We start from the raw sequence: 26,836 nt of genomic DNA on the forward strand, positions 1-26,836 counted from the left end.
TCCTGCACTTGGGAGGACGAGACGGGCGGATCTCTGAGTTTTAGGCCAGCCTGGTCTACAGAGTGAGTTTCAGGACAGGCTCCAAAGCTACACAGAGAAAGCCTGTCTCGAAAAGACAACAAAACAAAACAAAACAAAACAAAACAAAAAACTGTATCAACGCATTTCCACCAAGTTTTAAACCATGTTGGTGGCCTGGGAGAAGGGGTTGTCCCCCTAATAATACTGACTTACAATTCAGTTGTTTTTAAAGCCTAAAAAGGGGATATAGTGTCTCCCCAGTACAGGAGGCAGTAAAACCAGTCTCTTCTTCAGTAGGGAGAGACTGGGGAAGCCCCTGACTTGGAGTAATAGCTGCCTTTTGGGGTTGGCTTCAAAAGTTGTTTTCTTTTTTGTTTGGTGATTTTATCTTTCCACTGACTGACAAATTATAAAGAGGGGTGGAATCCTACTTTCCTGTCAATGACATGACTGTGATTCATGGCTGCATAATATCCCATTGTGTATATATGCCATATTTTCTTATATCTTTGACCTGTTGGCTATCTACACTGGTTCCATACAGTAGGTATTATAAGCAGTGCCATGATAAATATAGATATGTCTTATTTAAAAATAGTACTAATATTTATATTTTGTAAAAAGCACTGAAATAAGATTTGAGTTTGCAAGCGTTGGGGGCTGGTGAGACCTCACTGGGATGGTCTGTAGGTGCAAACAAAAGACTGAAGCCAGAAGACACAGCCTCCAGCCTGCTTTCCCGCCCTCCTTTCTATAGGAGACGGCTGATTCCTGACGGTCATTCATCTCCTCTGTATAGGAGTGTGAAAATCTCCCTCAGAGAGTGGTTGACAGGCTTCTGTGGAAACTAACCCCTCACAAAATGCTTCACTGCCAGTGAGCCTTGGAGTCTTGGTCGATCAGAGAGCCTTAATGAGAACTGTCCAAGTCATCTTGGCTTCCTTTTGGGGTTGCTCCAGAGCAAGTCGGAAAAAGTAACTTGATTTGTATCAAGAAGACAGAAATGCTTAGAAAGTCACTGCCCACTGAGCCCCTCTCTGTTATTTTTCTTATTTTTCTAGATTCTTGATTCCTGTAACTTCCTAAGCCTGGGACGAGTCAAATTTGCTGCTCCCAGAAAGGAGTCTATCTGCTGTGACTGTAGGGAGATGAGAGGGGAGTGAGCAGGATCCAGAGGGCGAGCCATCCAGAGCCCAGACCTTTCTCTCTGGAGAAGGCAAAGTTCTGAGGAGGAAGTAGCTGCCCGGGTCAAAGGTTACACAAACGTCACGCAGATGTGAAGGGTCACTGGGGTCATCTGTGTCTTGGGGTCACACAGAGTGAAGCGAAGGGCTCGGGGGGGGGGGGGGACACTGTGTTTAGATCCTTGACCTTGTCAGGGCGGGACAGAAAGGAGCAAGGTGAAAAGTTTCCGACGTGGCTTTTGTCCCCCTCCAGCCCCCAGTGGTCTGAACACGCAGCAAACCCGCTGATGTTTGGTTATACATGGGACATGTGTCTTCACACTCAATTACATCTTATGGAGCTTTAAGAGCACCTCTGACCCGCCAGGTTCAAATCCCCAGAGCCATTTCCCTGGGATGCTGGGCCAGTAGCACCATGGTGGTTCCCTTTGGCCCAAGGAGAGATTCCTCATCTAAAGCATAGTTGTCTAGGGAGTGGGTGGCTGTAGTCATCTGTCAGGCTGTCATAGAAAAATGTCACAGACCATGTGCCTTAGATAATAGACATGATTTGCTTGAAGTCTGAGGTCATGTCTTCTGCATGCTTAGACTTCTCAGTATGCCCGTGTGATGTCTGCATGCTTAGACTTCTCAGTATGCCCGTGTGATGTCTGAATGAGAAACACATTCCATAGGCGCACGTATCAATAATTGGTCCCCAGATTGTGGCACTGTTTGGGGAGGTCTGGAGCCTTTGAAAGGTGGAGTCTTGCTGGAGGAGCCGTCACCAGGGAGGGCTTTGAGAGTTTGCATGTTTGCTTCACTTTCAGCATGTTCTCTGCTTCGTGTTTGCAGTTGAAGATGGGATCTCTCAGCTTCCTGCCAGCCCTCCCCTGCTGGTGTTCCTCTGGAGCCACTAGCTCAGATGAACCCCACCTTCTGTGACTAGCCTCGCGTGGACTCTTCCCCTGGAACCACTAGCTCAGATGAACCCCACCTTCTGTGACCCCCCTTGCTCATGGTGCTTGTCACAGCAGCAGAAAGGTGACTGATACTGTTGTCGTCTGTGTCTTCTCTGTGTGACCTTATGAGTCCTCTGTCTGTGTACAGGTATGTGTCCCAATCTTTTCTTTATACAGGGACACTGGTCACGCTGTATTAGAGCTCACCCTAAAAGTCTCATTCTAGCTTTAGTATTATTATTTTTAAAAGCCCATGTTTTCCAGGTGGTGGTGGCACACACCTTTAATCCCAGCACTCGGGAGGCAGAGGCAGAGGTAGGCGGATCTCTGTGAGTTGGAGGCCAGCCTGGTCTACAAGAGCTAGTTCCAGGACAGGACAGGCTCCAAAGCTACAGAGAAACCCTATCTCAAAAAAGAAAAAGCCTATCTTTACATATAGTAACATTCTGGATACTTGGAGCTAAGACTTCATATATTCTTTTGTGGTTCATCCTTCTAGCCGTGATGGCGGGGCTCACTGGGGTGGTGCATTTCCATCAGGTGGCAGACTCGTGGCATATTTTTGTCAGTGTTGGCTCTTTTCACTCTGCAGAGCTGTAGCTTTCTTCATGAGGAGCTCATTCCTGGAAAGAGGGGTGATGCCCAGAGCCACACACACACACACACACACACACACACACACACAGCCCTGGAGGTGTGAGGGCGCAGGGTTTGGAGGTTCTGCTCGGAATCACGCCACCGCTTACAATTGGGTTGAAGATGTCATCTTCTGAGGTAGTTTCTCCTGTCAAACAGGTGAGCGGGTAGGAGAGAGGCTCAGTGGCCAGCTGACCCCCAGCCTTGCACCGGTGGAAGGCAGAGAGCCAGGGGGAGGGTGAACAATTGGCACCAGCTGGAATTAATGGCAAGGTCTTGTGCTTCCTGGATCTGAGGGCTTCCCATCAGAACTGGGCTGCAGCCAGCCACCATCCATGACTGGCTAGCTTTATTTGGTCAAAAGTAACTCATCTACTTTTCCGCCCACTGAATCCCAGCAGCACATGTGTGACTGGGGAGTCTCAGAGAAAGGCACGTTCTGCGCCTCGCCTTCCCGTCAGCCACAGGCTCATCTGCCCTGGTGCTGGCCCTGGCGACACGGCTTGGCTCTCAGCACAGATCTGGCTGCTGCCTGGAATCCTGAAGACCTGTCACTAAGACAAAGAGCCTGCGAGAACTCTAGAGACACAGGGATGGAGTTCGAACAAGAGCCAGACAGACACTTTCAGCCCTGAGTTCTGGAACAAACATTTCTCAGGGACACAGCCTTCTCTTCGCCGCCCATATGGGCGCATCCATTTTCATTTCATTTTAAAATTTTATATGTCTGAGTGTTTTGCCTGTGTGAATGTCTGTGCACATGTGTGTGCCTGGTATCCTTGGAGGTCATAAGAGGGCACTGAACCCTGGAACTGTAGTTACAGATGGGTGTGAACCACTGTGTGGGTGCTTTATTGAACCCGGGTCCCCTGCAGGGGTGAAAAATATTCTTAGCTGCGGAGCCATCTCTTTAGTCCCTGTGGATGGGTTTTAAGTAGGTTTTCACATTTATTTAGTTCGTGCCTATGCGCACACATGTTTACACACACGTGCAATGGCACGCATGTAGCGGTCACAGGATGTTGGAGTCAGTTCTCTCCTTCCATGTGTGTATTCCAGGACTTGAACTCAGGTCACGATGCTTGGCAGCGGACACTGTACCCACTGAATCACGTTGCCAGCCCACATGAATGGATCTTGAAACTTTTCCCGTATACACTGGACATCTTATTGTGGCTGAGGAATTCACATCCTTGCTTCCTGGTCAGACTCTTAAGCCAAATGACTGGTAAAAGAAGACCAGGCCTCAGGGGCCCACTGATGAGTTCCTAACAGAACTGTGGAACTAGACAGAAGTGGCTAATGGTGTCAGAAGGGAAGCCAACTCGGACAGCATGGTCCAGTTAGATCTCAAAGACAAGTGTAGGAACAAAGGGACAAGCCGTGCTGGCCCAGTTGCTCATCCTAACAACTGAGAGAGGGGTGGCTGTTATGGTCAGAGTGTGGTTTGTTCTCCAAAGTTTGCGTGCCCGTGGCGGAAAAGGAACTGAGACCAGATTATGGAGCAAATCTGCCTCATGGTCCACAACAATCAGGTGAAACAGGCTTCCTTCTATTGCTGTGGGTTTGGCCAGCAAAAGGGCACCTGGAAAGGGACCCCTCCTAGCCCGTCCACTGTGGAGTGTGCTGGGGACTTGAGGCAACAGTTCTCACGTCAGTGTCAAAGCCGCAGAGAGCTCGTTTACCCTTGAGGCAGATGTGAATGGCCCGTGGCTCAGAAACAGCAATGTAGGTTGCTCCAAAGACACATTCCACTGTGGAAGTGGTTATGGGAGATTTTGTTAGTTTCAAAACCAAGGGAAGTCAAGACACTTATCACATACATTGATGGCAACACAGGTGGTGCATTAAAACACGGTGGGAGATCAGCCATTGATTTAAGGACATGCTTGTGTGATCTAAGGACATGCTTGGCCTCTGCACCGATGGGAACGAGCGATCTGGTATGGGTCAAAGGACTGGACAGTGAAGGGCATTCAAAGGAACTAGAGTAACCCAGGATAACCTGACCTGCAACATTCCATGTCTTCAAATTCAGAGAGTCTAATCAGTCAGAAATGAATCTTTGTAGAATCTTCAATTTATGTTGAAGGGAGGGGATTTCAGTGATAAGAACAATAATGATCTTTGTCTTTGAACTTTACAGAGTAGGAAAACATTTGATGACAAGCAAATTGGGTGAGATGTGCCTCACCTCCACAAAACACCATAGTGGGAAGGTATCCACTAATCCCTCTCCCATCTCCTAAACCACCCCATATCAACCCCCTGCTATGATTGCTCATCTGGATGCCTGCCCTCTTCCCATTAGATGGATCATCACAACATAGTTCTTTCTTTGCCATTGTCTTGTACGCTGACTGAGTGGCTACCATCATACATAAAGGATAGTGAGCCTTTCGCATGGGTAAAGAACTTTTAAGAGCTGGAGTGTGCTGAGAAGGCACTAGGTTCTTGGGGACACCACCTGCCGTCGTTTGAGTGCAAATGGATCCCATAGGCTCATGGGAAGTGTCACTATTGGGAGGTGTGACCTTGCTGGAAGAATTGTGTCACCGGGAGTGGGCTTTGAGATTTTAGATGCTCAAGCCAGGTCCAGTGACTTCCATTCCTTTCCTGTTGCCTGTGAATGAAGCAGGCCCTGTTCATGTTACATAGAACTCCCCTCCTTCTCCAGCACATGTCTGACTACATGCCATCATATCCCACCATGATGATAACAGACTGAACCTCGGAAAATGTAAGCCATCCCAATTAAATGTTTTCCTTTGTAAGAGTTTCCATGGTCATGGTGTCTCTTCACAGTAATAGAACCCTAAGATTCCCTTAGATAGGATTCACACTCATGGAAAATGTTAGTTCTTGTAGGTTGTTGTAAGGGCAGTGAAGCCAGCCTTTGGGTTCTTGTCTCACTCTGGGATTTCTTCTGCACATGGCTCTGCCATTGCGATGCTACCTTCCTTGAAGCCAGAGCCAAACAGAAGCAGATGTCATACTTATAGGCCTCTAGAACTGAGTTAAATAAACCTCTTTTAAAGAAAAATGCCAAGGTGTCAAGTATATATATATATACATATACATACATATATACATATACATACATATATGTATATACATATACATACATATATGTATATACATATACATATATGTATGTATATGTATATGTATATATATGTATTCTGGCACCAGGAGGCTGCGGCAGGAGAATTACAAATTTAAGGCCAGTTTAGGCTTCATGAAGGCACCCTGCTTAAAAACATAACAAAACAAACAAACACAACCATGAGACAACTTTATTAGAGTTTCTATTACTGTGAAGAGATACCATAATCATGGAAACTCTGATAAGGAAAACATTTAATTGGGGGCTGGCTTACAGTTCAGAGGTTTGGTCCATTGTCTTGGTGGAAACATGGCAGCATGCAGGCAGACATGATGCTGGAAAAGCAGTTGAGATCTGGATCCAAGGCAATGGGAAGAGAGAGTGACACTGGGCTTGGCTTGAGCGTCTGAAACCTCAAGGCCCACCCCCAGTGACATACTTCCTCCAACAAGGTCACACCTTCTAATAGTGCCACTCCCTTTGAGTGCAGGGGGGCATTTTTATTCAAACCACCACTACTGCCATAAAACCAAACAAATTTTAAAATGTTCTCAGCCTCAGGCACTTTGTTCTAACAATGGGAAACACTTTGATACAGGGGCTGAAGGGTAGATAGAGGTTGACTGTTTTGCATCATGGTAGGAGAAGGGAAGAAAGGCTTCCCTCCAACACCATTGCTTTCCTCAAAACCATCCAGTTTATGGGATATTCAGGGCGAGAAGTGTTTACTGAAGGCTCACGCTACAGGATGCCGACAGCTTAACCTCGATGAGCAGCCATTAGCTCTCCTTGTCTTTGGTAGTCCACAGGCTTGCCTGCGGTTAGCAGTTCTTCACCAGGCTGCTTCCAAGGCTGCAGTTTGCTTTTGTATTCTTGGAACTCCTCTTTTGGGATGGAGGGACGGCATTTCAGCGCTCCACCCCTCCAGGGTACCTTGAGGAACATCAGAAGGCTCTGCTAACTAAGGGAAGTCATCCACCTGCTTGATTTCCACTTGCTGATGTCCCAGAAGGACCAGCAGGGACCTTGATGTTTCAGCACTTCCGCCGTTCTCTCCTGTGTCTGTGTGGGTGGAAGGGCACAATTTGGATATTTATCTTCCCACGGAGATAAATGATGCCATTCCCATTAGAAGGTAGTGCTGACTACAGTCAGCTTGGCTGGTAATAGCATTCTTTTCTTTTATAGTAAAATCAGAACACAGGGTAATCAGTGGCCTCCTAAACATTTAACGGGGTCAGGAAATGAATAGTGTGAGCCTTCACAGCTAGGTCAGCTATTAGATAATTAATTTTCTATTTTTAAACACAGTGTGTGCCTTGTGTAGATAACAATTCTTTTTTTCAATGAACTCAGACTTGAAGAATTGAAGAATCCATATAACCCACTCACTGAAATCAGCATTTACTAGGCACATTGTTCTCCCTTTGAGCTCTTTATGTCTGTCAGGCTATGTATCTATTGCTGTACCAATAGTACACTTGAAAAATTGGAGTACCTTGCCAGGTATGGTGGTTCATTTCTGTAATTCCAGCACTCAGGAGTGTAAGTGTAAGACTGCCATGAATTTGAGGAGAATTTTGGTTACAGAATGAGATCCTATCTAAACAAAACAAAACAAAACAAAAAAGTATGGTAATTCTATGGTATATGTGGTGGTTTGAAAGAAAATGGCCCTCAAAGGGAGTGGCACTATTAAGAGGTGTGGTTTTGTTGGATGTGGCCTTGTTAGAGGAAGTATGTCACTGTGGAGCTGGGCTTTGAGGTCTTATATATGCTCAAGCCACACCCAGTGTCTTAGTTCACTTCCTGTTGCCTGCAAGACATAGGACACTTGGCTACTTCTCCAGCACCCTGTCTGCCTGCACATCCCGTCACACCATGATGACAATGGACTGAACATCTGAAAATTAAATGTGTTCCTTTATAAGAGTTCCCATGGTTATGGGGTCTCTTCACAGCAATAGAAACCCTAACTAAGATAGTATATTTTGATACTTTTCAGAGTAAATTTTCCTTGTGCTTCTCCTGGTTACATGCCTGCTTCAGTACCTTTCAAACAGCTGGAATTCACATCCTGCATCACCTGGCCTAATAGAAATCAAGTGTGTGTGTGTGTGTACGTATGTACGTATGTACGTGTGTATATGCATTGTTGGAAATCAAACACACAGCCTTTAGTATGCTAGGCAAGTACTCCGAGCCTGAGCTGTGTCATATGTATACAGATATTCCTGCTTTCTTAAAGCATAGCCCGCACATAATAAAATCAGCCAAAAATGAGCCCAGTGTACAGTTGTTAGCTTTGATACATGAATACCACCACATAACCACCCTTATAGCCATGGCAGATCTCATTTCCATCATCTAAAAAATTCCCTCCTGCTCGTTTGCAGTCAGCCTTCCCTTCCACCCTGGCCCCAGGCAATCATTGTTCTTTTTCCCGTTCCTATTATAAAAGGAAATGGTACAGTGTGTAGTCTTTTGTGTCTGGCTTTTCTTCAGTGGCATAATGCTTTTTGAAACTGTAGGATTGTTCATTTGTTCCTTTCCGTTGCTGGTGGCCATTCACCCTGCAGATATACGCTATTTGTCTAACCATTTACCTGGTGATGGCTGCTTGAGTCATTCCCATTCTTTGTCCACCTGCCCCAAAGCCTTCTGAGTAGACATAGACTCCTATTTCTCTTGAGTAGACACCCAAGGGCATGTTTCCTGGGTCATATGGTAAAGTTTAACTTTGTGGGAAACGTTTAGGTGTTTCAGTTTCTCTATGTTCTCACCAGCATTTGTTAGTGTTCTGTTTTTACCTCTTCAGATAGCTGTGCAGGGGCTTCTGATAGCTGTGCAGGGGCTCTGATAGCTGTGCAGGGGCTCTGATAGCTGTGCAGGGGCTTCTGATAGCTGTGCAGGGGCTCTGATAGCTGTGCAGGGGCTCTGATAGCTGTGCAGGGGCTCTGATAGCTGTGCAGGGGGCTCTGATAGCTGTGCAGGGCTCATCACAGCTGTTTTCATTTTCATCCACTTCATGACTGCACTGGCTGGTGTTGCGTCAACTTGACACAAGCTAGAGTCATCAGAGAGGAAGGAGCCTCCGTTGAGGAAGTGCCTCCACTAGATCCAGCTGTAAGGCATGTTCTTAATTAGTGACCATTAGAGGCTGGCCCAGCCCATGGTGGGTGATACCATCCCCAGGTTGATGGTCCTGGGTTCTCTAAGGAAGCAGGCTGAGCAAGGCTGAGAGACCCCACATGGTCTCTGCATCAGCTTCTGCCTCCAGGACCCTGCCCTGTTTGAGTTCCTGCTCCGACTTCCTTTGGTGATGAATAGCAACATAGATATGTAAGCCAAATAAGCCCTCTCCTCTCCAGGTTGTGTTTTGGTCATGGTGTTTGTTGCAGCAGTAGAAGTTGGGACAGGGACAGATGATGGACATATTTCATGCGCTTGTCACCTACAGAGTTTTGGTAAAGTGTCTGTTCGAGTGCTTCAACCATTTCTTTCTGAAATTGTCATGTTTTATTACTTCTGGGTTCTTATGTAAATCATCTAGCCAGTATGTGGTGCTCATATACAGATGATGTTATAGTCAAGATGTTTGTGTTCATATCTTTTTTAAAAAAATATTTATTTATTATGTATACACTATTCTGTCTGTGTGTATGCCTGCAGGCCAGAAGAGGGCACCAGACCACATTACAGATGGTGGGGAGCCACCATGTGGTTGCTGGGAATTGAACTCAGGACCTTTAGAAGAGCAGGCAATGCTCTTAACCTCTGAGCCATATCTCCAGCCTCATTTGTGTCTATATCATGAGCTAGCAACAGACCTGGGCAATATCATCCACAAGGTACTGGTTTTGCAGTCATGAAAGATGCAAGAGAAAAGTGGTTGTGGAGGCTTATGTTGAGGTTCTATATAGCCACCAAGGCCAAAGAAGGTGCGGCAGTTTCAGATTCCCTGAAAGGACCCCCTGTTACCCAGGCCATGTGTCAAGCCGTGAAGGTTAATGCTTAAGTTTCATTGGCGATCTCAGGATTTCGGAGACGGGTATCTCCCAAGGAAAGCTACAGGCATGGGATGGGGCTAGCCCAAGGCAGAGGTTCCACATGCTGTAGGAGCGAAAGCTGTTCAAAACCATTGGAGCCCAGATGATTCCATTACAATCCCAAGATGCTTGACATGGAGCTGTCGACGTCAAGGCTTGCCCTGCTCTGTCCGGTCTTGCTTTGACCTGATTGTTCCTTGTTGTGCCCACATTCTTATTCTTTCCTTTTAGAATGGGGGTGTTTGGCCTGTGCCTTTCTATGCTGGGGATGCTTTGATATTACAGGGACTCGTTGTGGAGAGGTTGCCTGGAGTCTCACAAGAGGTTTTGGACTTTTTAAGTGTTGGGACTGTTACCCACTATGGGGATTTTTTTAAGTTGGATTGAACACAATACATATTACAAAATTTGTTTTATGAGATGACCATGGACCAATGGGAGTCAGGAGTAGGATGTTGTGTTTTGAATATGAAATGTCCCCTGATGTACCATGTATTTGAACACCTGGTCCTCGTCCCATGGCACTGCTTTGGAAGGTTGTGGAAGGAAGTGGGGCCACTTGAGGTTTTAGAGCCCAGCTCCCTTTTGAGGTTGGTCTGTTTCCTGTCCTGCCACCATATGAGGAAGAGATGGGTCCCAACTGAAGTCCTGCTGCCATGGAGCCCCCTATCACCATGCCTCCCTTCTAGTGGAAGTCATTCTCCCCTTTAGAGTTGCTTCTTTATAATTAATTGCTGTGTGTGCATGATGTGTATGTGCATGTGTGTGCCACAGCGTGTATATGTGTGCCACAGCGTGTATATGATGTGTGTCACAGCGTGTATATGTGTGTCACAGGGTGTATATGTGTGCCACAGCGTGTATATGTGTGCCACAGCGTGTATATGTGTGTCACAGTGTGTATATACAGGTCAGAGGACAGCTTAGTGGGGGAAGTTCTCTTCTTCCTCCTTTATGTGGATTCTGAGGATCAAACTCAGGTGATTTACCTGCTAAGCCATCTCTCGGACCATGAGTTGTCTCTTTCCTTTTTTTTTTTTTTTGATGGAGGAGTGTCTATGTGCTACTTTCATTGATTAGTAAAGAAACTGCCTTGGCCCTTTAATAGGACAGAAAATTAGGTAGGTGGAGTAGACAGAACAGAATTGTGGGAGAAAGAAAGCAGAGTCAGGCAGATGTCTCAGGCAGTCGCCATGCCTCTCCTCTCCAAGATGAACACAGGTTAAGATCTCTCCTGGTAAGCGAACACCTTGTGGTGCTACACAGATTACTAAATATGGATTAAAGCAAGATGTGAGAATTAGCCAATAAGAGGCTGAAACTAATGGGCCAGGCACTGTTTAAATGAATATAGTTTCCGTGTAATTATTTTGGGTAAAGCTAGCTGGGTGGTGGGAAGCAGCCCTGCCGCTCCTTCTACATTTTTTTAATTAAAGTTTTTTTAAAAGTATATGTATATTTTGTTTGCATGTATATGGGTCTACCACATCTATGCCTGGTGCCCACAGAGGGTAGGAGAGGCCATCAGATTCTCAGAAACTGGAGTTACAGATGGTTGTGAGCCACCTTGTGGGTTCTGGGAATTGAACCCAGGTCCTCTGGAAGAGCAGTCAGTGCTCTTAAGCGCTGAGTCATCTCTCCAGCTCTCTGAGTTGTTGCTTGACAGACACTTGGTCACGATAAAAAGAATAACGCACAGCTTTTGTTTCCCTCATTCTGAGCTTATCTTTTCATCCTTTTAATGTCCGTAGAGCAGAGAGTCTTGTTGTCGATGAGGTCCAGTTCAACTGTTTTATCTTCTTTTTGGTATCATTCCTACGAGTGCATCACCTAAGCCGTGCTCAACAGATACTTTCTTCCTTGTTTGCTCCTAAACAGTTTGAAGTTCTGTGTTCTTTACTTAATAATTAACTTTGGCCTCTTTTCGTTTCTGGTGTGAGGTTTATGGTCGGTTTTCTATTCCTTTTGTTGTTGCCTGTAGTGGCCCAACTGCTTCAGCATTGTTCTTGAATGGACCATTCCTCCAACTTGCTTCTGCAGCCTTCTCTTTGTGCGAGTCCCAGTCTCGTTCTGGCAACACTACACTACCTCGGAGAACCAGATGCGCCAGTGAATAGCTTGCTCACGTGTTAGCACTCAGCTGAGAACTATTGGGTTGCTCCTTCTTCACCTTTGGGTCTTAGCTGCCCCTGTACCTCACAGCCTTATAGCACAGTGGGCTTCAGCAGGTCAAGGAGATGACATTTCTTCTTCTATGTGGGACACATGGCTTGCCGCCCAGCAGGGACATGAGATTTGTTGCCTAAAATGAATAAGAGTTCCCTGGCTGAATACTGCCTACTTTCTAAAAGAGGGAGAAGAGGGAAGTTCTTGCTCCCATGTGGTGACTGTTTTACAAATGAGGGGCTGAGGCATTTTTCTATGTGGCAGGGTGGGGAGTTCTTCTTCTTCTTCTTCTTCTTCTTCTTCTTCTTCTTCTTCTTCTTCTTCTTCTTCTTCTTCTTCTTCTTCTTCTTCTTCTTCTTCTTCTTCTTCTTCTTCTCTTTCTCCTCCTCCTCCTCCTCTCCCTCCTCCTCCTCCTCTCTCTCTCTCTCTCTCTCTCTCTCTCTCTCTCTCTCTCTCTCTCTCTCTCTCTCTCTCTCTGGCATAATTCTAAAGAAAACATTATACTCCTGGGCTGGATTTTCTCCCTCTGCATCAAAATGAACTAATTATGCTAAGTCCCATGGGGGAAAATAATGTATTTTTGTACCTAAATTTACCTATTCTATTCCATTTAAAATACTGTGAAAGACAGAGCAGGCATTGCTTCTATGTCCAGGCATCTTTGAGGCATGCCAGTCTATGGGGGTTATTGCCCTCATTCTGTGGGATGGGGGTGGTTAGGTTCTGACTTATATTGGGAAACGGTCCATATGAGGTTGCCTCTTCTAAGACTTTGTGCGTGTTAGACATGCCATTTACCACCAAGAGGGGCCTCCAGTCCCGCAGTGAACTTTTGCTTCTGTTACTTCTGAGCGGTTGGAGTTGACACATGGGCGTCTCATCTCTTCCCTTGTTCAGGGGAGGAAGAGCATCAGGAAGCCAGGCGGTGAACTCCCGGTTCCTCCTCTGATGTTCAGATTCTCACATCTCTGTTTCCGACAGTCTGGTGGAGTAGACAGCCGACAAGACTGGAAAAGTTGGCCTCAAGTCTTGGTTCTCAGAAACTCCATGTTCCTTCCTTTTAAAAGCAAGGGAACGTGGTGATACACTGCTCAGCAGCGCGAACATGTTCAGCAAAACGTAGAATTAGGCCGTTCACCATTGGATGGGCGTCAGAGTGCGTACACAAAGACACACGATACTACAGCGGGATGTGGTAGAGTGGACAGCCCCCACCACACAGTCCGTCACCAGTGGAAATGCCGTGATTGACACTGACCTTACTCTGAATATAGCACACCATCCAGTCCGTCACTTTCAGAGACTGAATCATAGAGGATGGCTGTTTTTAAGCTGCCTCTTGGTGCCCCATCTGTGTTCATTATATTTCTTACCCTTCCTCCCTACCTCCTTTTCTTTTGGGGCAGGGCATCATGTCACACAGCTCAGACTTAGACTTGATATGTGGTCAGAGCTGCCCCGAATGCCCACGCCTTCTGATCCCACATCCCGATGGCCAGAGCTGCCCCGAATGCCCATGCTTTCTGATTCCACATCGCACGTGTTGGAACTTCAGGAGTGTACCACTGGTGCTCAGACCCTGCCGCTTTCTTGAGCATGTCTGACTGGCGACCAGATAGATACTTTCCTTCTTGGAGTGAAGTGGAGCGCCACAGAAATCTCACCTGGATTTTAGATGAGCTTCCTTTGGGTAGTGAAGAATTTGATGTTCTACTTTCAAAATAATCAAACCAAACCGTTTACTTAAATCTAAAGGTAAATAGCTCTCTACGCTTAATTTTCCTAGCCATAAAATCTCGTATGAAAATTGCAAACAGATAAGTGCTATCTGCACGGACTGTGAATATGATAGTGCTGAGTATGGCAGTCTATCTAGAAGAGTGTCTGAAGGTGATCTTCTCTAGACGCCAAATACAGCCATGGTGTTTAGATGTAGATTTAGGAATAGGACTGCATTTGCAGCAGCTTGGCAGGCCTCAGCTTCGGCTCCTTTCTTTAAAGAAAAATGTCTAAACATTTAACCAGCATTTGCCAAGCTTCCCAGAAAAGCCATGCAAACCTTTGAAAAAAATCCTTTTTCATTTTAGGTTGGTTTCGTGTAGCTCAGGTTGGTCTGGAACTTGCTGTACAGCCGAAAATGACATTGAACCCCTGTGTCTCTGTCTCTGTCTCTAAGTGCTGGAGTTATGGACGCTACTACATCTGGTTAATGCGCAGTGCAAGCTCTGCCCCCAGGGAACAACATCCAGAAGTGGACCAGGACTGAGAAAGACTTCAAAACTCTGGGTGTTACAATAGCTGTGAGGAAAACGAATCCAGGGACGAGGGTCGTAAATATATTTTGAGGTGACAGTTCGCTGCAAAGGGACAGCACACATCGTCTTGACGACACATTTAAAAGTAAAGCTAATACCAAATGGGATTTTCAAGCATGAATGTTTGCGGTACTTCTGTCTGCATGAAGAGATAAAGGCGTCCGTGGGCAGGTAGGTCTGGGCAAGTCAAGCAAAGAGGACAGGCAAGCGTTTACTGTACATTCAGGTTGTATGTAATCCTCACACATACCTGTAGGGCATTGGGATCATCCTCTCACACGTGAGGAGCCCATCTGCTCTGCCCTTTGACTTTACACAAGATCAGTCCCTTTAGGCTGTTGTAATAAAACACCGTAAGCTTGGTGGCTTATATACAACAAAAAACATTTCTCTCTGCTACGGAGGCCGGAAGCCCAATATCAGACTGCTGGAAGATTTGGTATCTGGTGTGAGCTCACTTCCTGATTCACGTCTTACTGTGTCCACCATGATGGAAGGTCAAACTGGTCTTCGCAGCTCCTGAAAGGACACAGATCCTCTTCTGGGGCCCCCATCTTTACACATAGTCACCTCCCGGAGGACAAATCTCTTAGCGCTGTTGCTCCGCAGATCCATTTCATCCTGTGGATCTGGGGAGCGGATTCATTCCAATGTTCGTAGGACACTGGTTCATCTGTCTCTACCATCTCACGATGGTGACAGGTATGGAGTATGCTTCCCACAGACGAGAGTCTCCTTTTCCCACAGGTCCCCGGAAATGCAGCTCTAGCCTCACGACAGACGCTCATTTCCTCAGCTGCAGCTTCCTTTGTTTGCACACTGCCAAACAGAACCAGAAGCCTGTGGTTCAGGAAGCACTGCTAGGAGTCACCGAGAGTCCCTTCCAGTCAGGCCGCTCTGTAGTTCTCTTTGAAACCACGGAAGCTTTTCACAGAAAGCACCCTCAGCTTGTAATCACTGTTCTGGTCCTGCAGAGCTTTCTCTCCACAGAGGGTTCTGTGGAGTTCCAGCCTTCTTTTTCCAGCAGCAGCAGCAGCAGCAGCAGCAGCAGCAGCAGCAGCAGCAGCAGCAGCAGCAGCAGCAGCAGCAGCAAATGCCAACCCCAAGGGCAGACTCAACGGGGCTGGTGATCCATTCTGTGTTCTTTCTCTGTGTGACTCTTCCCAGGCCAGGGTAATCTCAAAGCCACTGGTGACTCTGCCAGTCAAGATCTCTTTTCTCTTCCACCGTAGCTCACACATATCAGGCAGTGACAACCCTGTCCTGGGAGCCTTTCACGGGAAGAGTCTCATGAATAACTGAGAAAATGGCCTCAGAGAGTCTTAGCGATGGGGATGCTATTTTCTCTTTGGGACTTTTGTTTTGTTTTAATGTGTAGAGATTTTGTTTTTATTTTTAGTTACGGGTGTGTGTGTGTGTGTGTGTGTGTGTGTGTGTGTGTGAATGCAGTACCCATGGAGGCCAGAAGAGGGTGCCAGATGTCCCTGGAGACAGAGTTACAAGCAGCTAAGAGCCTCTGGACACCGGTGCTGGGAACCTGGGAACCGGAAGGGGATACTCTCAGGTACAGGCTTTTAACTGTGGAGCCATCTTCCCAGCCCAGCCCTTGTTTTGTTTTTTGAGTTGGTGTTTTGGGCAGACTGTCCTCAGCTCTGGAGTTTCAGGCTATGCTCCTGCCTCAGGCTCCTAAGTACTTGGTACTACAGATGCAGGGACCTGCGACAGTCCCGGGTTCTTCAGTTTTCCCTCTGTTGCTGAGTGGAAATGATTGTTTTTTTCTAATGGAATTTTTTATGGATTTTTGCATCATCCTTCCATGGGAGACATGCTCTTCTCTGTGTGGTTCTGAAGGTTAGTCTATGCGTTGCTGAAGTGAGCACAAAGATTTATTTGTTAACTTGTTTTTATTGTGTGTGTTTTAGTTTTGCCTACATATACATGCATGTGCATCACATTTGTGCCTGGTGCCCACAGAAGCCAGAAGAAGCCACAGAAGCATTGGTGACCTGGAGCTGGAGTTACAGATGGCTGTGAACCACCATGGAGATACTGGGAACAGAACATGGGCTTTCTACAAGAGCAGCCGGTGTTCTTAATCATTGATCCTCCTCTCCAGCCCCGGGTTTTATTTTTTTTTAATCTAACTTTATTGGTGTCAGCTAGCCTCTGGAGAACTTTTAGGCTAACTGGAAAATTGTCTCTGGGAATCAAAAATTGCATAAATGGTTTCAATTTAAAACTGATATTTCAAAAAAAATATCTTTCCCCTTGTTCCTGGTATCCACCTTTTCATCAGAAAAAAAGATCGGTTAAAAAAAAAAAAACACCAATAACTCTTGAAACTTTATGTACAGAATGAACTGGTCAGGGTGTGCCTGAAGCGACAGTTACACAGCCGACCCCTTAGCTTGGCTCACCTGACGTAATTACTCTGACTTTATCCTTGAAGGACTACATTTGCACCCCAAGAAGAATACGAAGATTAGGGACTCATGGGTTCTACCAGAGACTGCTAATCTGTTGGCCACCAACAGGTCCTGGAAAGGGGGAAAGCACGGTATTCAGTGGGCACCCACTGGTCAGCCCCCAGGCCCTGATGGCTAGTTCCAAACTCAGTATCACAGTGGCTACCCTGACCAAACCCTGTGAGACACGAAACCAAAACTAGTAAACAGGATAAAAAGATAAAAACAAACAAAAACCAAAAGATAATAGATGTAAGCCTGGCGGCGGTGGCAGCGCACACCTTTAATTCCAGCACTCGGGAGGCAGAGGCAGATGGAGCTCTGTGAGTCTGACGCCAGCCTGGGCTACAGAGTGAGTTCCAGGGCAGCCAGGACTACACAGAGAATCCCTGTCCATAAATAAGGAGAAGAGATTTAGAGATTTATAGGGAGGAGCCGAAAACTGGTGGGGTGAGAGGTGAGATGGAAGAAGTGGGGGTAGCGAGTGCATATGTATGAAAGAACACAATTTACTGACTAAAAAAAGGAAATAAAAATTATACACAGTAATAAATGTTAATTTTGCTAAGATTTATTTATTTATTTTTAGCTTATCTCTTTTATTCTTTTGCAAAGCACTGTCTTCTAATGTGAAGATGATGGTTGGGGCTATAGCAGCCTTCCTGTAACCACGAGGAAGGCATCAGAAAGATTGCAGAGCAGAAATATAAAAAGAACGATATTCCTGGAAGTGACCGGCACCACCTCTACTGAGATCCTATTGGTCAAAACAAGTTGGTGGCAAGGAATAGGCCTGGCAAGACGAAAAAGAAATGTGGTCATCTCCAAGTAGATGCTATTTCTCCAGTCCTTAGCTGCATTCCTGGCCTCTAGCCCCCACTAACTGGCCACCTACAGCTTCCATTTTCCAATTTGTAGATGGACTTGTGACTTCCAGATTAAACCCTGGCTCCTCAGCCTCCCCTGTGAGGATGTACGGGTACCTTTTAGTCAATAAAGGCCGAGCCAAAGCGATAGATGAGCCACGTGACACTTCCGCAGGAAGGGACGTGTTCTTTCTCGTCTGTTTCTCTGCAGCTGCTGCTGGCAGAAACCTTGACTGATCTGCAAGAGAACCCTCGCCGGAAGGACTAACTCTGAGGATGAGAAAGGCACAGAGGCGGTGGGAGTCCGTGCCCTCACGGACGTCATCGTCAATCCAAACAGCAGCCTGGACGTTCACAAAAGCGATAAATAGAGTGTAATTTATTCCTTTTGGTCATGATTATTCTGGGTTTCCATCAGTTCTACGCAGTTCCTATCCAAACATATTTTTTTTTTTTTAAAAAAGAGACTCAGCTGGCATTAAACAATACCAGAGGCAAAAAGCCAGGCTATATTTAGTAATAAATATGCCCAACTGTAGGATTGTTTCCTGATGTCACATACAGTGATGCTGTTCAGGCACACCTTCCTACGAGCACTCAGCCCGGGTTCTGTTGAGGGGGATGGGGACGGGAGAGACTCTCTCTCGTCACAGACGATGGCTGACTGCTGGGAGCAGGGGCCACATATCTCTAGCGTCTCTCTCTCCCATGTGGTCGACAGAAGCTGGGTGTTCTGGAGGGACATGAAGGATGGACAGGTCTCTGAACAAGGCCTGGACACTGTGCGTCAGGGACCTTTTCTGAGAGCAGTTGATAACTTGGGAGGCCATTTGGGCCCCCTAGCCTCTTCGTTGTGGTGGTTGGTGTCATCCAGACAAAGTCCCATGGGGAACGCCCCCACCCCCGAGCTTGCCGGAGGGTTTTCTCAATGGGAGTGAGATGGGAAGACCCGTACTCAAGATGGGCAGCGCATCTCACGACTGCGTACTGAGATGGAGGAGGAGAGAGGGAGCAGAGCATCACACACGCACTAGCTAACACACTGCTTGCTGCTCTAGACTGTGGGCAATGCTGCCAGTTCTCTCAAGTCCCTGCTGCTGCTATGTCCCTGCTCTGGCGGACGGTGGCCTGAGCTGTGAAGCAAATCAACCCTTTCTCCCTTAAGTCGCTTTTGTCAATGTATTTTATCACAGCAACAGGGAAAGAAGCCAGAGAGTTTGGTCCTTTTGTGCTGTAATGAACTTTCTGATCTGCACATTATCCCCCAACTGAAGCCAAGTAGGTTTTGTGTCGCGTGTCAACTGTTACACATCGCTGGTGATTACACACGCCACTGTGTTGGGATGGCTTGTGCGATACAGAGAGGGTCTGGGTGACTCTGACCAGAACCAAATGTGACAACTGCATGTATTGGTATACTAATCGTTCAGTGTGTGTAGTGTAGGCCAGATGACGTCACGCAGGAGTCTCTTCTCTCCTCCCACTGTGCAGGTCCCGGGGCTCAAACTCAGGTGGTCAGGCTTGGCAGCAGGTGCCAGTCTGGTCTGTTTTGCTCTCTTAGAACAAGCCAGCATGCCCGAGATGCCTCTCACTGGGAGTCATTTCGATTACGGTGTGACAGCAACGTGACAAAGCCCCAAATTATGCTTTCCTACTAATTATGGGATAGATTTAATTTGATATTTCTTTCGTTTCTTCCCACAACCCCTAAAGATGGCAGGGGCCTTGGTTAAAAAGCTCTGAGAAAATTTGGAAGCGGGTCTGTTTTAGATAGGTCATTCACACGGCGGACAACTGTGGCGTCCACTCAGGAGCCCACCCAAGAGGGCCGTTCATTCATTCAACCCTGGTTTTGTGTCACAGGAATCTGCTGGTCCCTGGAGCACTGGACTGTGGCTTTGGGCTCAAGGCTAAGCCCATAGCAAGTGTTCAGACAGGAGTTACTGCAGAGGGTACGCCAAAGCTGGGCAAAATTAAACCGTCTCTCTCTGGTTCCTAATGGTTCCGGGCCTCTTGCCTCATCCATGCGACAGCCTGTAGAGGAGGAGGGAGGAAGACAGAGCTGGAGGTGACCGTTTTTAGCCTGACGCTGGCTTTACTGAGGCATAATTCCTAAGCCTCAGGATTTACCCACGCAGCGGTTTGGCTTTCTTCTCGGAGCTGTCACACCGTGACCACAGTCAATTCTTAGAACATCCTTGTCTCTTGCTCACAAGGGCAGACTCCTGTAGCCTCTGGCTGTCGCTCTTCACTCTCTCCCGAGTTTTCTCCCAGGCGACCATCAAGCTCCCGTCTGCTGTTATGGCTTCACTTGCTCGGGACATTTTATGCAAATGAACTTCATAAAATGTGCCTCTTTTCACTGAGCTTAATGTCTTAGCAGGCCTCCCTGTGGTATGTTTTATTACTTTGTTCCTTTTTACTAGCAAATGTTATTTCTGGTGTACAAACAGTAGACCGCCTTCACTGAGACTCCCTTTATTCTGTTTAGTTACTAGAGGTTAGCCCTAGTCCAGAGTAACACATGAAAAGTTCCAGAAATAAGCAATTCATGAGTTAAATTTTTTTGATTTTTGCTATTTTGTGGATGTGGGGATTTTGCCTGCCTATAAAGTCTACATAAGTCTGTGTATCACATATGTGAGGGCCCCTGCAGTCAGAAGAGGGCATCAGACACCTCAGGACTGGAGTCGGAAGAAGATTACGAGCCATAATGTGGGTATTGGGACTTGAAGCTGGGTCCTCTGGAAGAATGGCCAGTTGTACTGGTATTTCATTTGTATTTTAATGAATAAAGCTTGCCTGAAGACCAGAGAGTGAAACAGCCCCGTTGATCAGCCTTACAGAGCAGGCAGTGGTGACACACACCTTTAAGTAGCATCCAGCTCCATTCTACCCAGGCTATGAATCTTTCCTTTGCTCCGCGCAGCACACACCACCCACTCATCAGTCGTTCATCAAGTGTCCCGTTGTCAGATCAACCAGCATGGTATTGTACCGCTAATGTTTTACTTAAGGGCTCTAAAGTGCTGTTGGTCTAGATAAGCCAAAGAGAAACTATGACATACAACCCTGATGAGAAAAGGCAGAAGTTCCTGACTTACTAAGGAAATAATTGTGAACCGAGGTTGCTAAGAGCTATAGCAAGACAGGGACCATGCAAGTTTCTAGGGGTACACTGGCATCCTAGTCAAGATAGGGACCATGCAAGTTTCTAGGGGTACACTGGGCATCCTAGTCAAGATAGGGACCATGCAAGTTTCTAGGGGTACACTGGGCATCCTAGTCAAGATAGGGACCATGCAAGTTTCTAGGGGTACACTGGGCATCCTAGTCAAGATAGGGACCATGCAAGTTTCTAGGGGTACACTGGGCATCCTAGTCAAGACAGGGACCATGCAAGTTTCTAGGGGTACACTGGGCATCCTAGTCAAGATAGGGACCATGCAAGTTTCTAGGTGTACACTGGGTGTCCTAGTCAAGACAGGGACCATGCAAGTTTCTAGGTGTACACTGGGTGTCCTAGTCAAGATAGGGACCATGCAAGTTTCTAGGGGTACACTGGGCGTCCTAGTCAAGACAGGGACCATGCAAGTTTCTAGGTGTACACTGGGCGTCCTAGTCAAGATAGGGACCATGCAAGTTTCTAGGTGTACACTGGGCGTCCTAGTCAAGATAGGGACCATGCAAGTTTCTAGGTGTACACTGGGTGTCCTAGTCAAGACAGGGACCATGCAAGTTTCTAGGTGTACACTGGGTGTCCTAGTCAAGACAGGGACCATGCAAGTTTCTAGGTGTACACTGGGTGTCCTAGTCAAGATAGGGACCATGCAAGTTTCTAGATGTACACTGGGTGTCCTAGTCAAGACAGGGACCATGCAAGTTTCTAGGTGTACACTAGGTATCCTAGTCAGTGTTTCTGTTGCAGCGATAAAACACCATATCCAAAAGCAACTTTAGGAGGAAAGGGTTTATTACATTTTATACTTCAAAGTAACAGTCCATCAGAGAGGGAGCGGGGCAGAACTCAAGCAGGGCAGGGACCCGAAGGCAGAAATTGAGGCAGAAACTATGGAGGAACTCTGCTTACAACCTGCTTGTTTTCTTCTTTTTAGTTTGTTTGGATTCCTTCCCTTCTCTTTGTCCATCCGTCCGTCCGTCCCTCCCTCCCTCCCTTCCTCCCTCCTTCCCTCCCTCCCTTTGTCCCTCTGTCCCTCTGTCCCTCCCTCCCTCCCTCTTTCCCTTTCTTTCTTTCCTTCTTGAGGCAATGAGACTCTGACATTGCGTTCTGTAGACAGAGACACCTGAAATAATCACACAGAAACAATATTAATTGTAATACTGCTTGGCCAATGACTCTAACATATTCCTAGCTATCTCTTACATCTTGAATTAACCCATTTCTAGTATTTTATATTTTACTACAAGGCTTGTGGTTTACAGGTAAGGTTCCTGGGCATCTGTCTCCTTCCGTGACTACTTGGTATCTCCTTGACTCTGCCTACTCTCTCTCTACATCTCTGTTCAGATTTTCTGCCTGGCTTTACTTTGTTAAGTCATTGGCCAAAAGCAGCTTCTTTATTAACCAATGGCAATAAAACACATTCACAGCCTACAGAGGGTAATCCCACATTAGTTTGGGTAGGTAGGGAGGGAGGTGGGGAGGACCTGCCTTTTTGTACCACCCAGGACTACCTGCTCAGGAGTGGCATCACCCACAGTGAGCGGGCCCCTCCCACATCAGTCGTCAATTAAGAGCAAGCAATCAAGAACATTGCCCACAGACCAATTGAGCGGGTTCATTTTCTCAGTTGAGGTTTCTTCTTCTAAAATGATGCTGGCTTATGTCCTGTTGACAGGAAACTAGCTGGCAGAGGAGATCTTGAACTGCACGTGCATCCTCTGCCAACACACATTTTATTTAGTCATTCAGGTTTTGATGACATTTTTTTTTTAAAAGAAACCCTTGGGCTTTTGGGAATAACACTACTAGGGATATTTGTGTGTATGTTTTTGTGTGAGCATATGTTGTCTTTTCTTTCTGAATGGGATTTTTAAAGTTATATGTATTTAAGGCATGTAAATGCTGTCTGTACAGGAAAAGCTCTAGTCACATCAAATAAAGACAGCCCTTGGAATACCAGCAGATTTTGCACGCATATACTGAAATATCACACCGAGACCCCATTAGTATGACAGTTGGTCTGTTTTTGTCTAGTAAAGGCAATCACACACAGAGGAACACACGTACCATAATAAACACAAAAGACTATTCAGAGAAGTCAGTTGATCTATTACATCACTTAGCAACTTGCCACTTCCCACCCCAGGAGAATAGTGGCGCTCCAGCTCAGTCATGGACGGCTCCGGCCTTCTCACTGCGCAGCTCAGATGCAAACCCCAGCTTAGCCACTTATTACAAAATCTATGAGTTACTTAATTTTTCCACCCCAGCATGTGGAAGAACTTACCTTACTGTGTGGAGGGTAGAAATGCTGCTCTGTGGGCCGTTCTGTTTCCTTGTTGCTTTGGGTTGACCTAGCAAACCGTTCTGGTGCTCGTTATGCAGTTATACAGGACTATCCTCCGAGACAAAGCGTCACCATCTTCAGAAGTCCAGCTGGCCCTGCTTGCCAAAGATCGTTGTTGCTTCTTGACTTCCCTCTTGGAAGGAGGTGGTAGGGAGGGTCAGGGGACCCCCACATGAGTGTCCAGTCACCTGCTTCAATCAACTATGTGTAAATTCTATCTCAATTTTGAGCGGCTTTCTCTGGGAGGGCCTAGGGTGTGTAGGTGGAACAGGAAGAGGGAGGGGCTCCATGTTCTCAGTCATGGGAAGCCATCATCCCAGTATGGTTGCTTTAGAGGCACCCACACTTCTGCTCAAGACCTCTCACCCATTGCTCTGCAGCCCAACAGACTCAATGGTTTCCCAGGGGTGAAGTTTGGTGGAAGTGAACATTGTTCTGTCATTGGGACCTTAGGAGGAGGGACAGGTAGGTGGTGCTTATCTTTCCCCCAGGGAAGGAATTTTAGCAATAAATGTATACATACCTTTGAGTTATATGTACTACCTCCCCCACCTCTGAATGCCGTATTTCTTTACATGGAATTAGATACAGATTTTCTGTCTTGATAGAGACTCTCAGAGCCCGTTACTAATTCTAGCCTTTCTCTTGCAGTGCGTGTCAAAGTTTCTTTATTGTCTCAGGAACATTTGCCCCGATGCTGCTCCTGTAAGTTTTGGTGGGGAATGATTTGCCTCAGACAGGGTGGGTGTAGGAGAAAGGCAGTGGCAGCAGGGAGATTACAGCAGCTTGGGCAGCACACAGACCCTGGCTGGTTGCAACCATGACTTCCAGTGTCTCTTCAGGGGCTTTCACATGGCATTAGGTTCTAACCATCACTGACTTGATACCTAATGTCAGAGTGGCCACAAGCGCTTCCACTCAGCTTATGTCCCACGGAGTCAGTATTTACAGCTCTCAATATGACTTGCTTCCTGCCTCCGTGAGCGGGTCCACCTCGCTTTATAACCTCTGGCTCTTCCTGTCTCAGAGTCCTAGGTAAACCCCCTGGGCTCCCTGGACCCTACCACCAGACATGGTCCTGGGTGTCCTCCGAGAATCTGCAGCCCACAGCCTTATTCCAGACCTTGCAACGGACTCACTAGAGAACTTAAGAAGAAATTTCATGGTCTGAATCCCAAGCTGGAAAATGAATTGGGAAATTCAGGGGCCGGGTTGGATTATAAAGGGGGTGACACTGATCTGTGCAGGTGAGTGGCATCCTAGCTCAGATGGGTGGCAGAGCTGGAACTGGCAACAGGAACTGCCTCAGCCTAGTCCTTGCATGAAGAGACAGTATTGCATGTACTACACACGTGTCCTTTGTACACTTCAAAACATCTCTGCATGACTCCTGATACCAAATGTGATGTAAACTCTATGTGCATAGCTGATATATTACTCTGTTTAGAGAATAATGATGAGAAAAAAAGTTTGAGCCTATTCAATATGGATGGGATTCCCGCTCCAGTATTTCCCATTCATGGTTTGTGGCATTGGGAGAAGTGAACCCATAGACACAGAGGACTGACCGAATGGCTGTAGTCAGTGCTATTATTTCAAAATGTTTCCGTCTGTAGTCCCAGTGGCCTCCAAAGATGGCCACATGTCAAACCCCTGAATCTGTTGCAGCAGATCCAATATTGTCACACAGTCTTCTTTAAAGGGGACAAGGGGGTTGGAATCAGCGAGAAAGAGATGCGGCCCGAGAAGCATAGGTCAGAATGCGGTGGCCACAAGCCAAGGGATGTGTGAGGCACCTTCCCAGCTGGACAGAACAAGGAAATAGTTTTTATTCTGGAGTTTCTAGAAAGAACTAGAGCAGTTGAAACCTCAGTGTCTGCCCTGTGAGGCTGGTTTTGAGCTTCTGGAAGTTAATAAAACTCCTGAGCATAGTCTTCACAGTGCCACTTATCCTTTTTCCTAAAAAGAGTAGTTTTCAAAATTAATACTTAAATATGGTCCACATTATGAAAGATAGAAAAATGCTATGGTTTAGATCTTAAATGCCTCCCAAAGGCCCTTGTATTTTTAGAAATGGTTGCAAGTCTATGGCAATGTCAGGAACGAGGGAGTGAGATCTGGCAGAAGCAGAGACCTGCCAGCCAGACATGGTGGTGCAATAGCGGCACAAGGTTGCAGAAGAAACCAACCACTCTCTGCTTGGCATTATACCCACTCCATGATGTAGAATCCATGCCTGGCACTGCCTGCATGACCAAGAACTCGAGTCAAGAGAGGCCAACCACTAGGGGAAAACCACGTACTCTGGTTCTGCTAAAGGAGATAACAATAAAATGACTGACTGCTCACGGCATTCTTCTGCACTCAGATTTGTGCCTCGCTCAGCCATCGTCAGAGAACCTTCTTCCCAAAGCAGACGGGCACAAACACAGAGACCCACACCTGGACAATATATAGAGAGTGGGAAGCCTTGGAAGGCTTAGCCCTAAATGGGATGTCTCCGTCAAATCCCTCCTCTTGGGGCTTAGGGAACTCTGTGGAAGAGGAGGCAGAAAGATTGTAGGAGCCAGAAGGGATGGAGGACCTCAACTAAACAAGCCCTTCTCAACACCACAGGACTGACATACATATGATCTCACAGAGATGGAGGCAACATGCACAGGGCCTGCACAGGTCCGGGCCAGATGCAGCCCCCAGTGCTGAGAGGGGAAGACGACGCAAACCCCTATCTCTAATCCAGAAGCTGTCTCTAACAGATAACCTCCTATGAAGGTAAGTTAGTCTTCTCCAATAGAGTCTCCCTAGATTCATGACCACACTTAAGGGTAGGGTGCTGGCCCAGCAGTAGATGGCAGGGTGAACTCAGTGGCATGTTTGGAGGGTTTTGTTTCATGATGCTTTGTCTGGGCATTATCAGCCAACCAACCAACCAACCAACCAACCAACCAACCAGCCAATCAGTTTTCCCATAGATCTTTTGTTCATTTATTATGGTTTCCGACTTTAGTTTTGTGAGTTTTCTGTGTTTGCAAATGTGTGTATTTCAGTACCTATATGTGTTTCTTGTGCTTTTTCTTTGACCCTTCCCCCTCTGTTTGTTTTGTCCTATTCTTTGGTGTTTGCTTCCTAAATTATCTAAATTATTAGTTTTGGATGCTTGTTTGTATTCTAATGAGAGAGAGAGAGAGAAAGAGAGAGAGAGAGAGAGAGAGAGAGAGAGAGAGAGAGAGAGAGAGAGAGAGAGAGAGAGAAAGAAAGAAAGGTGGATTTGAGTGTGTGGGGAAGGAATAAGAGAGGAAACTGTAATCAGAATATTGTATGAAAAAAATCTATTTTTTTTGGTTTTTTGAGACAGTGTTTCTCTGTGCAATAGCCTAGTTGTCCTAGAACTTGCTCTGTAGACCAGGCTGGCTTCAAACTCAGAGATCCACCTGCTCCTGTCTCCCAAATGCTGGGATTAAAGGCGTGCACCACCACCACCCAGCTTGAATTTGATTTATCACAGGTGTCTTGTCATAGAGGCAGAAAGTTGATTAGCCTAAGAAGGGTAAGGACT

Source organism: Arvicola amphibius, chromosome 10 (assembly GCF_903992535.2).
Source record: "Arvicola amphibius chromosome 10, mArvAmp1.2, whole genome shotgun sequence".
NCBI classification, from domain to species: Eukaryota; Metazoa; Chordata; class Mammalia; order Rodentia; family Cricetidae; genus Arvicola; species Arvicola amphibius.